Below are 12,126 nucleotides of genomic sequence, written 5' to 3'. Positions count from 1 at the left end.
GTGGAGCCTGCTTGGGATTCTCTCTCTCCTCCCTCTTTGTTCCTCCCCTGTTTGCACGCTCTCTCTCTTTCTCAAAATAAATACACTTAAAAAATATATCACATAAAAAAATTGTTCTGTAGTTTTCCAAATATATATATGAAACAATTTGCTTAATCATTCACTCGCCAAAAATAATAATCTTTGCATTTGAAAACAGTGTTTTAAATAAAATTTCTTATACTGGGGCACCTGGGTGGCTCAGTCAGTTAAGCGTCCCACTTTGGCTCAGGTCATGATCTCACGGTTCCTGAGTTCCAGCCCCGCGTCGGGCTCTGTGCTGACAGCTCGGAGCTTGGAGCCTGCTTCAGATTCTGTGTCTCCCTCTCTCTCTGCCTCTCCCCCTCTCACATTCTGTGTCTCTCTCTCAAAAATAAACAAGAAAGAAAGAAAGAAAGAAAGAAAGAAATAAACTTTCTTGTATATTTTTGTGAATATACCCAGTTCCTAGAGGTAGAATTACTAGACCATATTAAATTTTGACCGTTACCACCAATTTGTCCTCTAAAAAATGTCTATTTATAATCTTGCAATAATGTCTGAGTGCCTACTCCCCCAGACCCTTGTCAAAACTGGGTAACATCAATATTTTCTATTTTTCCAACGTAACTGGCAAAAACACGGTATTATGTTTTAATTTGCACTTCTCTGGTTGCCAGTAAAGTTCAGCATACTTTCACACATTCACAAACCACATTTATTTTTTCCTTGTTATCTTGACTATGCATGTCCTCTGACCATTTTACTATTGAATGGTACATTTTTTAACTGATTTATGGATGTGTTTTGTGCACTAAGGCTAATTAGTCTAAATGTAACTAATATGTATTTTCTTTTTGTTTATTTTCCCCCAATTTTCCCGCTTTTGTTATTGTTGCTGAGATATAACTTTTTATGTAGCCATATCTTTAATTTTACTTTTTTATGGCTTCTGGGCTTTGTGTGGTTTAAAATATTTTACAAAGTGCAAGATGGTAGAATCCGTTTTCCAGAATGTTCATGTGTGTGTCATGTGTAGGAGTATGTGTGCATGTGTGTGCACACATGCGTTTGTGCGTGAATACATACTTTCAGCCTTTTGTCCATCAATAATTTATTTTTGTGTATGTTGTACGACGGGGATCTGACTTTTTTCCATATCATTAGCAAATCATCCCCATGCTCTTTGTTGAATAGTGTTGAATACCTTTTGTGGTTGAATATCTTTTCATCCCGATTTGAAAGTTAACTTTATTATAGACTAAATTCCTACGTTTACCTGTATCTGTTTCTGGGTTTTCTAATCTGCTTTCTTGAACTATTTTTCCTCAGTTCTAATTACTGTGATTTCATATTTTGTTTTTATATCTGTTGGGGTAAATCAGAGAAGAAATAGAAATATACATTAATTCTCCTAATATTGATTGAGTGTCCCCCATGTGCTGGGCTTCATTGTAAGCCCCTGAGTGGTGTATCTAATAATCTTACTGGACTTTAATGTAATTGTTTTTTAATGTTTATTTATTTATTTGTTTGTCATTTATTTTTTATTTAGAGAGAGAGAGTGTGTGTATGTGAGAGAGAGCAGTGGAGCGACAGAGAGAGAGAGAGAGAGAGAGAGAGAGAGAGAGACAGAATCCCAAGATCTGCGCAGAACCCAATGCGGGATGGGGCTCTAACACAGGAACAGGGTGATCATGACCTGAGCCAAAATTGAGGGTCGGCCACCTAACCGACTGAGCCACCCAGGTGCCCCTGTAGTTGTTACCAGGTTTAAAAATTAATTCTCTTTGTACTTTTCAATACTTTCTTGGCTTTCTTTTTAGCATTTTCTCTTCTAGGTGAACTTAAAAATTGTTAAAAAGAATAAAAATCACTATGTTCTGTAAGCAGTTCTCTAAATTTGATTGGGGTCACATTACTTTATAGAGCTAATTGATTGCATTAATTTACAGAATAGAGTTATTGAGCAAATTAGGCAAATTAAACTATTTATCATTTGGGGTCTTCCTATGCAAAAAAGGTATACCTTCTTTTATGTGCCCTACTTCCCTTTTTTAAAAAAAACATGAGGATAATCATATTAGTAACTCATAGGATTTCTGAGAATAATGAAATCATCTGGATAATTCCTGGCACATCATAAGAACATAATAAATATTAGTTCTTATTATCATTATTATTTTTATCATTGTTGTCTGACTCTCACTTTTTTCAGGTCTTCTTTATGTCTTTACAATATAGTTTTATAGCTTTATTCCTGATAGTTTATAGGTTTGGTTGTTATTTTACTTCCATTGTATGCTCTAGTTGTTTATTGCTAACATATAAAAAATGTAAATTGAAATCTACATGAATTCTCCCAATATTTATTCGGTGTCCTATATTGGCTCTTTCCATTCCTTCCTCCAGTATAGCTCTGGTGCCATTGGGAAATACCAGGTGTGGAGAAACAGAGGCCAGATTCAGGAGTTACTATGTGAGCTTCTCTCAAGGTTGATGTGTTATCACTCCCATGTCAAACATAAATATGCTTTAAAAATTTTTTTTAACATGTATTTATTTTTGAGAGACAGAGATAGAGCATGAGCGGGGGAGGGGCAGAGAGAGAGGGAGACACAGAATCTGAAGCGGGCTCCAGGCTCGGAGTTGTCAGCACAAAACCTGACGTGGGCCTTGAACTCATGAACCGCGAGATCATGACCTGAGCTGAAGTTGGCCGCTTAGCCAACCGGACCACCCAGGCGCCCCCATAAATACATTTTCAATGCTCAATTGTTCATATTAATCTTCCCCCTGACCGAGTTGGATACATTGGAGAATTGACTATATTGCATATGGAAGTAATTATTGCCCTCAGAATCTCTAAATACTGACTTATACAAAATCCAGATTTGACCGTCTATGTTGCAGATAGCCATTTGATCCAAAGGTTGGGAAGTCAGTTTGTTTTGAGACCTCAGAGCTAACTCAGGGTGCCCAACATGAGGATATGACTTGGTGGATTCCGGCCATTCCTGTGATGCTCAGAGAGGAAGTGGTTAAGGGTTACCCAATCTGCCAGAGAGTTTAGATACGATACTTCCAAATGAGACATCATGCATAGCATCTCACTATGCTATGCAAGGTAGAATATAGTGGCTGAGGCTGCTATGAGTCTAAGAGGACATCATCTCTCCCTTGAGCAAACTATCCAGGCGATTTATTGATACACTGGGCAACTCAGTCACATCATTAAGATCAAAGGAAGTCTATGATGGCTGGTGTTAAAAATCTACGGTGTTAGATTTTTAAGAAAAAACTCCCCAGGCAACGATCTTCACATGCAGATTTTGCTGGCTGTGTTCAGGTCTAGGAAGCAGTCACACAACCACACGTTTATCTATTTGGAGGCTTTCAAAGGTCGGTGGAGCCCACTCAGTTTATACTCCCACCATTTAAAAGTGCATATTGCTGTTCTGGACATTGTTTAACTTGGTCTTATCTCTCTCTATTCATTCTTGCTACGATGGGATCCCCTCAAGTGTACTGGCCCGATTCCACTACGTCAGACGTATGCAGCAGGGAGAGGAGCTACACCAGCAGCTGGGGGAGCTGAGCGGAAGGAAGGAGGCTAAAACATATTAATCCCATTTCAAGTAACAGGCACTGTGTTAAATGCTTTCCGACACAATACCGCATTTAATCCTCACGGCAGTCTTGCAAGGAGAGCATTGTTACGATTACTTTCACACAGGAAGAAACTGAGGGTTAGAGAAATTAAGATCTGAACCAGGGTCTATTGGACTCCAAACCCCATGGGTCACAATTCTGAGCTCCAGCTAGAACTGCCAGTGATCTTAGGCCAGGTCTCCGGGATTCCTTGAGATAAGACTTATGCAATACTGGGTCCGAAGATGAGGCTAAGTGGGTTGGACCTGTCCAGTTAGCTCTGGGTTTCTTTACCGGGAAAGCGTTCCATCAAGCTCTCCCCTGATGCGCGGGTCAAAATTCTTTCCAACCGAATGTAGACCTGTAGTCATCATGGGAATGTTGCTATGTTGTTCTTTCAGCTCCAAACTCTACTTCTTGGAAACCGGGTCACAGACTTGTAGGAGTTTCCATCCACGGTTCTGCTTGGTCTGTTAAGATCAGATGAACAGGGCTGAGGAAGCTGTAGGCAGACAGAATTAGCGGTAATTCTTTCCCACAATACTGCGCTCCATTCTTCTAACATACCTCAAGTGCATGCCCTCGGCCAAAACAGATCTGGCAAGAGGGAGATTAACAATGATGACAAAAATAGTCCCTGACTTGATAAAACAAATATCAACTGGGTCAGGGGACAAGAACTGCCCATAACCAACCTTGGGATCTAATATGTTCTTCATTAGGACAGGATTGCACCACCTTAAGTATTTCACCTCATGCTAACTCTGAAGTTAGACCTTATACCCCTGCCCTTGAACTTAGTCAATATTTGCAAACTGCAGGGGGAAGAAAAAAGTATACAAATCAGCAAGTGGGGCAAATGTAAGACATTTGGGAATAACGTTTTTGGTTTTCTGGAAGCTCCTAATTCCCTATCCGTTAATCTTTCAGAACGGACCTTCGGAGACCAGGTGATTCGGGCAGACGTTCTTACGTGGTCGTGAGTGCATCGTCGTGGGGTGGGGGGCGGAGGGGGCGGTGCTAAGTTTTCACTGAATAAAATGTGGCTTTGTCTAGGTCTGGTCTCCCGAATTTCCTCTCAAGATAAAGATGAGCTCATTTGCACCTATCCGCCTCTAGATCAGTAAACACTCTGCCTGGGTCAAATTCCAATCCCAGACCTGAGGCCCCGGTACTTCAGGAGTCCATTGATTTTCCCTTTTCTGAGGCTGCAGGGTGAGGGGTCAGGGCAGGTGGGGGTGCGGGCGGCCTGGATTTCCTCTGCCTCCCACCTTTGCCACCATACGTGCTCTCCCCGAGTCTCCAGCTCCCAGAAGCGTGAGCGTCAAATCCCACTCCGCCCAGGGCTAGTTTCTGTACCTGACCGCGCCTTCCTCACCGTCTCCTTCTGTCGCCCATTCTGCCCTCTACCCAGACTTCCAGTGTGGTTTTGGTGCCATCTGTTTCACAAGTTAATTTTTTTTTTTCCTGCTCACTCACCCTGAACTCTGGTCTTCCTAAATAAGGTTCTCCTGCCTCTTTCCCCACTTCTTCCTTACCTGCGGTAGGGAACTACGAACCCATTATCACATGGACACACAGCGAAACACAGCATATCCCTTCTGCACATTTGACGCCCCCCCTCCCATGTGTCACAGACACATCGACATCCCACTTGGCGCGTCCTTGTTTGAGGAAAACAAGTGCACCCTGCTTGCTTCCCCTACCAGATGCTTGGCGACAGTCGATATGGGCTATCGAATTGGCAAGGGAAAAGACAAAGGAAGCAAGCAGCCGTGGTGGCATTTAAAATGTCAGTGACCACCCTGTGGGGGCAGCCGTGTTTCCCAGACCTCAAGGTTAACGAGAATTCTTCCTACCTGACCGCCTCTTCCGCCTACCATTTATTGAGCACGTTGTATACGATGCACTGTGCCCCTCAGAGTTCATTTACTCCTTGGTGTGAGAGGTGGGTGTTCTTTTTATAAGAGATCTTGATTTTATAAAGCGATGATTCAAAAAGATGAAAAACCTGACATGTCACGGACTAGGCTTCAGATGTGGGTGTGTTTGGCCCCGTGCCCCCACCTTCTTCGGGAGTCACTGACCGCTGAGGTGAGCCCTGCAGTCCAGACTCCCCCGCCCCCGCCCCTGCCCCGGCCCCCGAGGACACAGACCAGACCAGGGGATCCATTGATCCAGGTCAGGACCTCACTTCCTCTCGGTGGTGAAGGGTGCACTCTTCCCTCCCTCAGTGCTTTCGTATTCTAATACCTATGCCTCTTACAAACAAAAGTTGTGCTTGTTTGCTGAAAAAAAAAAAAATTAAATGCATACATTTAGGCAGAAATGTATAAAGCCAGTGTTTGAACTCCCCCCTCGCCGAAATGCCTCCTTGCCTATTTTCACTCCTCAGGAGTAGCATTTACTATGAAGGTGCATGTTCTCACAAATAGTGTGTGTGCACATGCATGTGGATATAGATAAAGGTATAGCAACTTAAAAAAAAAAAAAAAAACCCAAGGGTGCCTGGGTGGCTCAGGCGGTTAAGCACCTGACTTCAGCTCAGGTCAGCATCTCAAGGTTCCTGACTTCTGCATCAGGTGAGCCCTGCTTCCTTCTCCCTCTCTCTCTCCACCCTCACTCCCTTTCGCCCCCCCCTTAAAAAAAAAAACAAAAACAGAAACAAAAAGCCCGAGTGGAGTCATGTTACAGAAATATATTGCTCTATTACTTTAAAAAATCAACAACATATTATGGATAACCTTCCATTTCACTACATAGCTGTAGCTCAACCTCAAACTTTAATTGGATACATAATATTCCATAGGCCATGGACTTAAAATACAAATCTTACTACTAAAGGCACGAATAAAACTTAAAAAAAGCATGGATAAATTTTTTTTTTTTTTTGCGTGGCTGTGGTAACATAACAGGGAAATTATTCTTGAGCTCACTTGTACCCACGTTAAAGATACCTCAAAGAGGAGTAAAGGAACGTGTTTTAACAATTTGCCAAGTGATGGATATTTAATTTGTCTCCAATTTCCCCTTATTACTCCATAATCTTGCAGTGACTATCCTCGAACATTCCCCATGAAATTTACGTATAGTAACTGAGATCTTTCCGTCTTTAAACCAGTATCTGTGACTCTTCCTTGTTCAGTCAGGGGCAAGCGCTGCTTCTAGAAGGGATTCATGGCGCAAATGCAGAGAATTAAGAATCGAGGTTTTGACTTTAGAATTTCTAAATAGGGTCCTAAAATTTAGTATTGAGCTAATAGTCTTGAAAGTCAAGGCTTTTAATTTGCCAGTCAGGCTTTTTTTTTTTTTTTTTTGTGATAAGAAAGACTGTTTCATGTTCTTTGCAGCATTATTTACAGTAGCCAAGATATGGGAATAACCTAAATGTCCATGTATGGATGAATGGCTAAAGAAAAGGTGATATATACAAACAATGGAATATTATTCAGCCATAAAAAAGAATGAAATCTTGCCATTTGTGACAACATGGATGGACCTTAAGGGTAGTATGCTAAGTGAAATAAGTCAGATAATGAAAGACAAACACTGGATGACCTAACTTATGCGTGGAATCTGAAAAACAAACAAACAAACAAACAAACCAAGCTTAGAGATACAGAAACGAGATTGGTGGTTGTCAGAGGTGGGAGGTGGAGGATAGAAGAAACGGGCGAAGGGGGTCAAAGAGACAAACATCCAGTTATAAAATAAATAAGTCATGGGGAAAAATCCCCACAAACAGTTATTGCTATTTTATTACATATTGGATGTGGGAAGGGGGTAGAGTAGAATAAATCTTGAAATTTACCTGAAAACTGATTTTGACAGGGTAAGAGAAAAAGTGTATTTTAAAATGCTAAAAGAAAAGACTGTTTTTAGTTTCAAAAGCAAAGCACCAAAGGAATCAAGGCAAAAAGCTTCATCCACAATGAAGAACCTAGAGCAGTAACAAATGAAGAGGACTTTTAGGTGACCCTCACTGGCTGGAAGCTTTCCTGGACAGAGAAACAAAATGGCCGAGAGACTTGCTTGCAAAGGCACTTTGCCCCTCTTGTCCTGGGCTGAGCCTGAGGCTTCGGTAGAGGTGACAGAGCAGCCAAGGATGTCTGGGGTTCAGAAGAAGGAATGTGTATCTATGCTTTACCTGGCACCTAGAATGTAGAAAGCATGCAGACGTTGCCCTGGGCCACACGGTGTGGCTGTGGTAGGGTACAGACGTTATGAGCACCAAGTCCAAAGTGGCTTGAGAGGAGTCAAATGTTCCTGTGACCAGACCACTGGACACGGGATGGTGAAGAAATGAGCCACTGAGGGCCTGAGAATGCCCCAGAGGAAAATGGTATGAACCCTGCAGGTCAGACGCCCAATGCAGAAATGACCATTTTAGCAAAGCATGGTGCCTTGATGACAACTGGGAATCCAATGCCTCATGTCTTCCTGCTCTAAGACTAGAGAGGACATCCGCCGGGACAGAAGCCTCCTGGCTAACCCATCTTTTCTCATCCTCAGGGAAAGGTGCAGAAAGGGATAAAACCTAGTCTGGGACAGTGGCGATGCCTGAAGTGACCGGATTGTTTCTCCCAGCAGACAAAAGGGGAGTTTGATGAAAGAATTTAAGTTGAGTTGTAAAAAAAAAGAAAAAAAAAATCACAGATTTTAATGTAACCAGATACGTGCCTTTATAATTCCTGTTTGTCCATGGGTACAAATATTCTTAAAAGCTGTCTGCTGCTTTTGTTGAGTTCAGTGGGTTGGTGAGGCAAGGCATGCACATTTTAAATAAAAAAACTATGCCACGTTCCTCTCCAGTGTCCTGTTGCTCACAATGCAAGCTCTCGTAAGCATCACCAAATTGTCTGCAGTCCGTGCTGCCCAACTCACTTCTTTAGAGCCTGGTATCTGATTCTTTGCTCTTAGAATATGAACAAATGGGTTTTTATTTTCAGTTGATATTCCAGAAAATGAAAATCTCAGGATTCCTTTTCTGTAGAATAAAGAGCCTGTTTTTAATTAGCATTATTTTTCTGGATTTCTTATCTTCTTCGTCTTTTTTAAATTGTTGAGGGAAATCCTTAGAGCTCCTCTGTGTGAACCCATCTTTATGCAAAGACTTGGAATTTCCAAAAAGTATGTTAAACTGAGACATGACCTCTGAGTTAGGCAGCCAGGCAAACTAAAATGGCTGAAAGAGCAAAGGCTACTTGGCCCTTGTTGGAGAAAAAATTAGGAGACGGTCCCACATAGTGGTTGGGTTAGCTAACAGTGCCAACAAGAAATATTTATTTCCTTTATCATTAGAAGGTAGGAAAAATAAAACAAATCAACACACCAAGAAACTTTTTCCTGCTTTTCACCAAGAAGTAAATCCAGATCTTCCTACATACATCCCAGTTTGTTATAAAAAATGAGCCTTGCTGGTTGGTAGTATAGCATTTATTATTATTTTTTACTACACTGCTCAACTAAACTTACTTACATCTTTATTTGGACTTTTTGCCCTTGTATTACTAGATGTAGACTTTATAAAACAAATTGGGATGAACCATGTATCCAATATGATCTCTTTTTGAATAGTTGGTATATTTCACCCATAAAACTATAAAGGCCAGATGCCTTTGGAGAAGAGATTTTTGTTTGTTTTAGTTTTGTTTTTTTGGACAACTTTTACAATTTCTTCTGTGGCCTTAATTCTTTAAAAAAAATTTTTTTTTTTTTTACCTATAGAGTAATATGTGATACCTACTTTTTGCTTAGAAATGTGCCCATCTCATTGAGATTTCTCACTTGTCTAACCAAAGTGTTGATTCGACAAATTCTTGAATATCAAATAGAGAAAAGGCATTAATAATATTCAATTTGGTAATGTGTAATTATTCATGAGTTTTTCTAGAATGCACATACCTACACTCAGATGCACACGCACCTACCTCAAGACTCGTTTGCTCAACCTTACTATCAGTCACTGGGCTGGGATTTAGTGAGAACATTTCTTCTGGTTACCAAAGATTTTCCATTTGTGAATAATTGGAAATAGGACCATGGACTTTTGGAATTATTTCCCAATAGGCCAAGGGTAACGACAATAACAAGAAATCCATAGCTCCAATTTTGATGGTCTAGAACTACCCACACCAAGGAATTTCCAATACCAGCAAAGCACAGGGTACTATTTGCACAAGCAATGGGGAAAACCCAGTGCTTTCTCTACTGGCAGATTTATTTGCAGAGACGCAGGCATTTTTTCCAGGGCGGCTGCCAAACTATCCCCTGAGCCTGTCTAGCTAGCACCTGGACAACTCAGCAGGGGGCTTTGCAAATAATACCCTCCCCTTGGCCAGGGTAGAGGCAGCCTGAGTGATTCTGTTTCAGGCTGCTGTGGCACCTTAATCTTTCTAAGCTGCTTCACCCCTATTCTGGGGCCTACCCAAGCACGGCTGGCTGGAGGTGTGGCCACAACAGCTCTATGCCTGAGGCTGAGGGCAAGGGCCTGAGGAAATGGTAGGTGTGGGAGAGAAGCTCTCAGTTCCTGGAGAACTTCTGTGTTCTTCAAAATTTGAATGTTCTGGGAAGTTGCGATGAGTCTGGGCATAATTCTTCCATCACAACTTAAAACAACATGGCAAGAGGAGAGAAGCTGTCAACTGTGGGAGAAGAAAGGAAACTAACAGTGATTCAGCACAAACCTATGTGCCAGGCTCTGTGTGCTTTCTTTTTTGAAGGTTTGATAGAAATCACTGCTTCTTAATTTTTTACGCTCATCCACGAAGATCCCTCCCTCTACCCAATGAGTGCTGCTGAGCAGAAAACTGCTTTCTTTAAATGAAGGTTTGACAGAACCTGTTATTTCATACCCATATTGATACTTAGAGATCTGCTCCATCACACCTGACAAGATCGTTGTTATTTTACGCAGAGAACTCCTTGTTTTTTTCAACGAACATTTTATTGTACCTTAGTCTAAAGATGAAGCTCCTTTGGTTAAAAGAGGTCTCAATCTGGTGGCCCCTGAGATAATATCAAATTGCCGTTGAGATTGGGGCACAAAAGCCACTGACGTTGATTCTCTCTAAAATGTCTTGAGTGCTAATCATTTTCCTCTACCACGAAAATCTCCAAGAACCAAGGGTGAAGGGTCTCTCCTTCTGCGCCTTCTTATGATCCATTTTGGGCACATTTGGAAGGACTCTAGGACAGTGGGCAGGAAACAAGTACTGGAGAGGGAGGGAAAGAGGGCTGAGAGGAGGAAATGCCTTGACAGACTCCTGCATTCGGGCAAGGTGTAGCCATGAATGATACCACCCGAAAGACCTGGCTTTATGTTTTCTGGGGGAGCCCTCCAGCCCTTAATCACTTGCATTTAGGTGACCTTGGACCTAATATGAAAATGTGAAAGGTATTCCTGTGCGCCATCTATCTTTTTATGCATATACCACTGGAAGAGAAACATAACCAAGTCAGCGATGGCTTGTTAACTTTACCAGATGGCTCATCCCTGTGAACAGAAGGAGGCTGGGGCAACACGAGAGCACTACGTGCTTGACAAGGGGTTGAAACACTGAAGGAAGAATGGATCATGAACACGGAGAAAAAGATCCAAACTCACACCTGGTCAACTTCAGAACTTTGTCCTTGCCTGGTCCTGCATCTTAAATTGCCTTTCTTATGAGAAGCAAAAATATTTTACTAAACTTTTTTTTTCCCACATAGGACTCTGCCAGAGAAAGTCAACGGGGTGGCTACACTGATCATAAGACTCCATTATAGCCTTTTGTAATTCTTTGGAGTCTTCTGGGCTCTCAGGTTTCCCTGGATAGTAAAGGTTTTTAGAAATGAACCAATTAAGGGGCACGTGGGTGGCTCAGTTGGTTGAGCTGGTTGAGCATCTGACTTCAGGTCAGGTCATGATCTCACATTAGTGAGTTCGAGACCTACATTGGACTCTGTGCTGTAGGTGTGGAGCCTACTCAGAATTCTGTCTCCTTCTCTCTGCCCCTCCACTGCTTACTCTCTCTCTCTCTTTCAAAATAAATAAAAATAAAAACTAAAAAAAAAAAAAAAAGAAATGAACTGGTTAAAGGCAAGTCTTCTGACATCCAAAGTAGTGCTCTCTTGATTACTTTTCTTTTAAAGAAGTTACCTTTTTTTTAAATTTTTTTTTTTACGTTTATTTATTTTTGAGACAGAGAGAGACAGAGCATGAACGGGGGAGGGGCAGAGAGAGAGGGAGACACAGAACCGGAAACAGGCTCCAGGCTCTGAGCCATTAGCCCAGAGCCCAATGCGGGACTCGAACCCATGCACCGGGAGATCGTGACCTGAGCCGAAGTCGGACGCTTAACCGACTGAGCCACCCAGGCACCCCAAAGAAGTTACCTTTTAGGTTTTTACCCCAGTGTCTCGACCCTCCCTCCAAAGCGTTATATTATTGGTTGAGAGGAATGTAGCATTTATATA

The 12,126-nt window shown here is 41.8% G+C and overlaps 1 long non-coding RNA gene across 1 annotated transcript; it reads right to left on the bottom strand.

The window, feature by feature from the left end:
* Positions 1-3,676: 3,676 nt before the first annotated feature.
* On the bottom strand, positions 3,677-5,646 carry LOC121011690 (uncharacterized). The gene is made up of 2 exons (XR_005781699.1): positions 5,529-5,646; positions 3,677-4,139 (listed from the first exon to the last, which is right to left on the bottom strand). It is a non-coding gene; the product is annotated as an uncharacterized LOC121011690 (long non-coding RNA).
* Positions 5,647-12,126: the final 6,480 nt, after the last annotated feature.

This window comes from Herpailurus yagouaroundi, unplaced genomic scaffold (genome assembly GCF_014898765.1).
Source record: "Herpailurus yagouaroundi ecotype Mexico unplaced genomic scaffold, PumYag 195, whole genome shotgun sequence".
In the NCBI taxonomy this organism is placed as follows: Eukaryota; Metazoa; Chordata; class Mammalia; order Carnivora; family Felidae; genus Herpailurus; species Herpailurus yagouaroundi.
The sequence above is the reverse complement of the archived record's forward strand: the minus strand, read 5'-3'. Positions and strand labels throughout refer to the sequence as shown.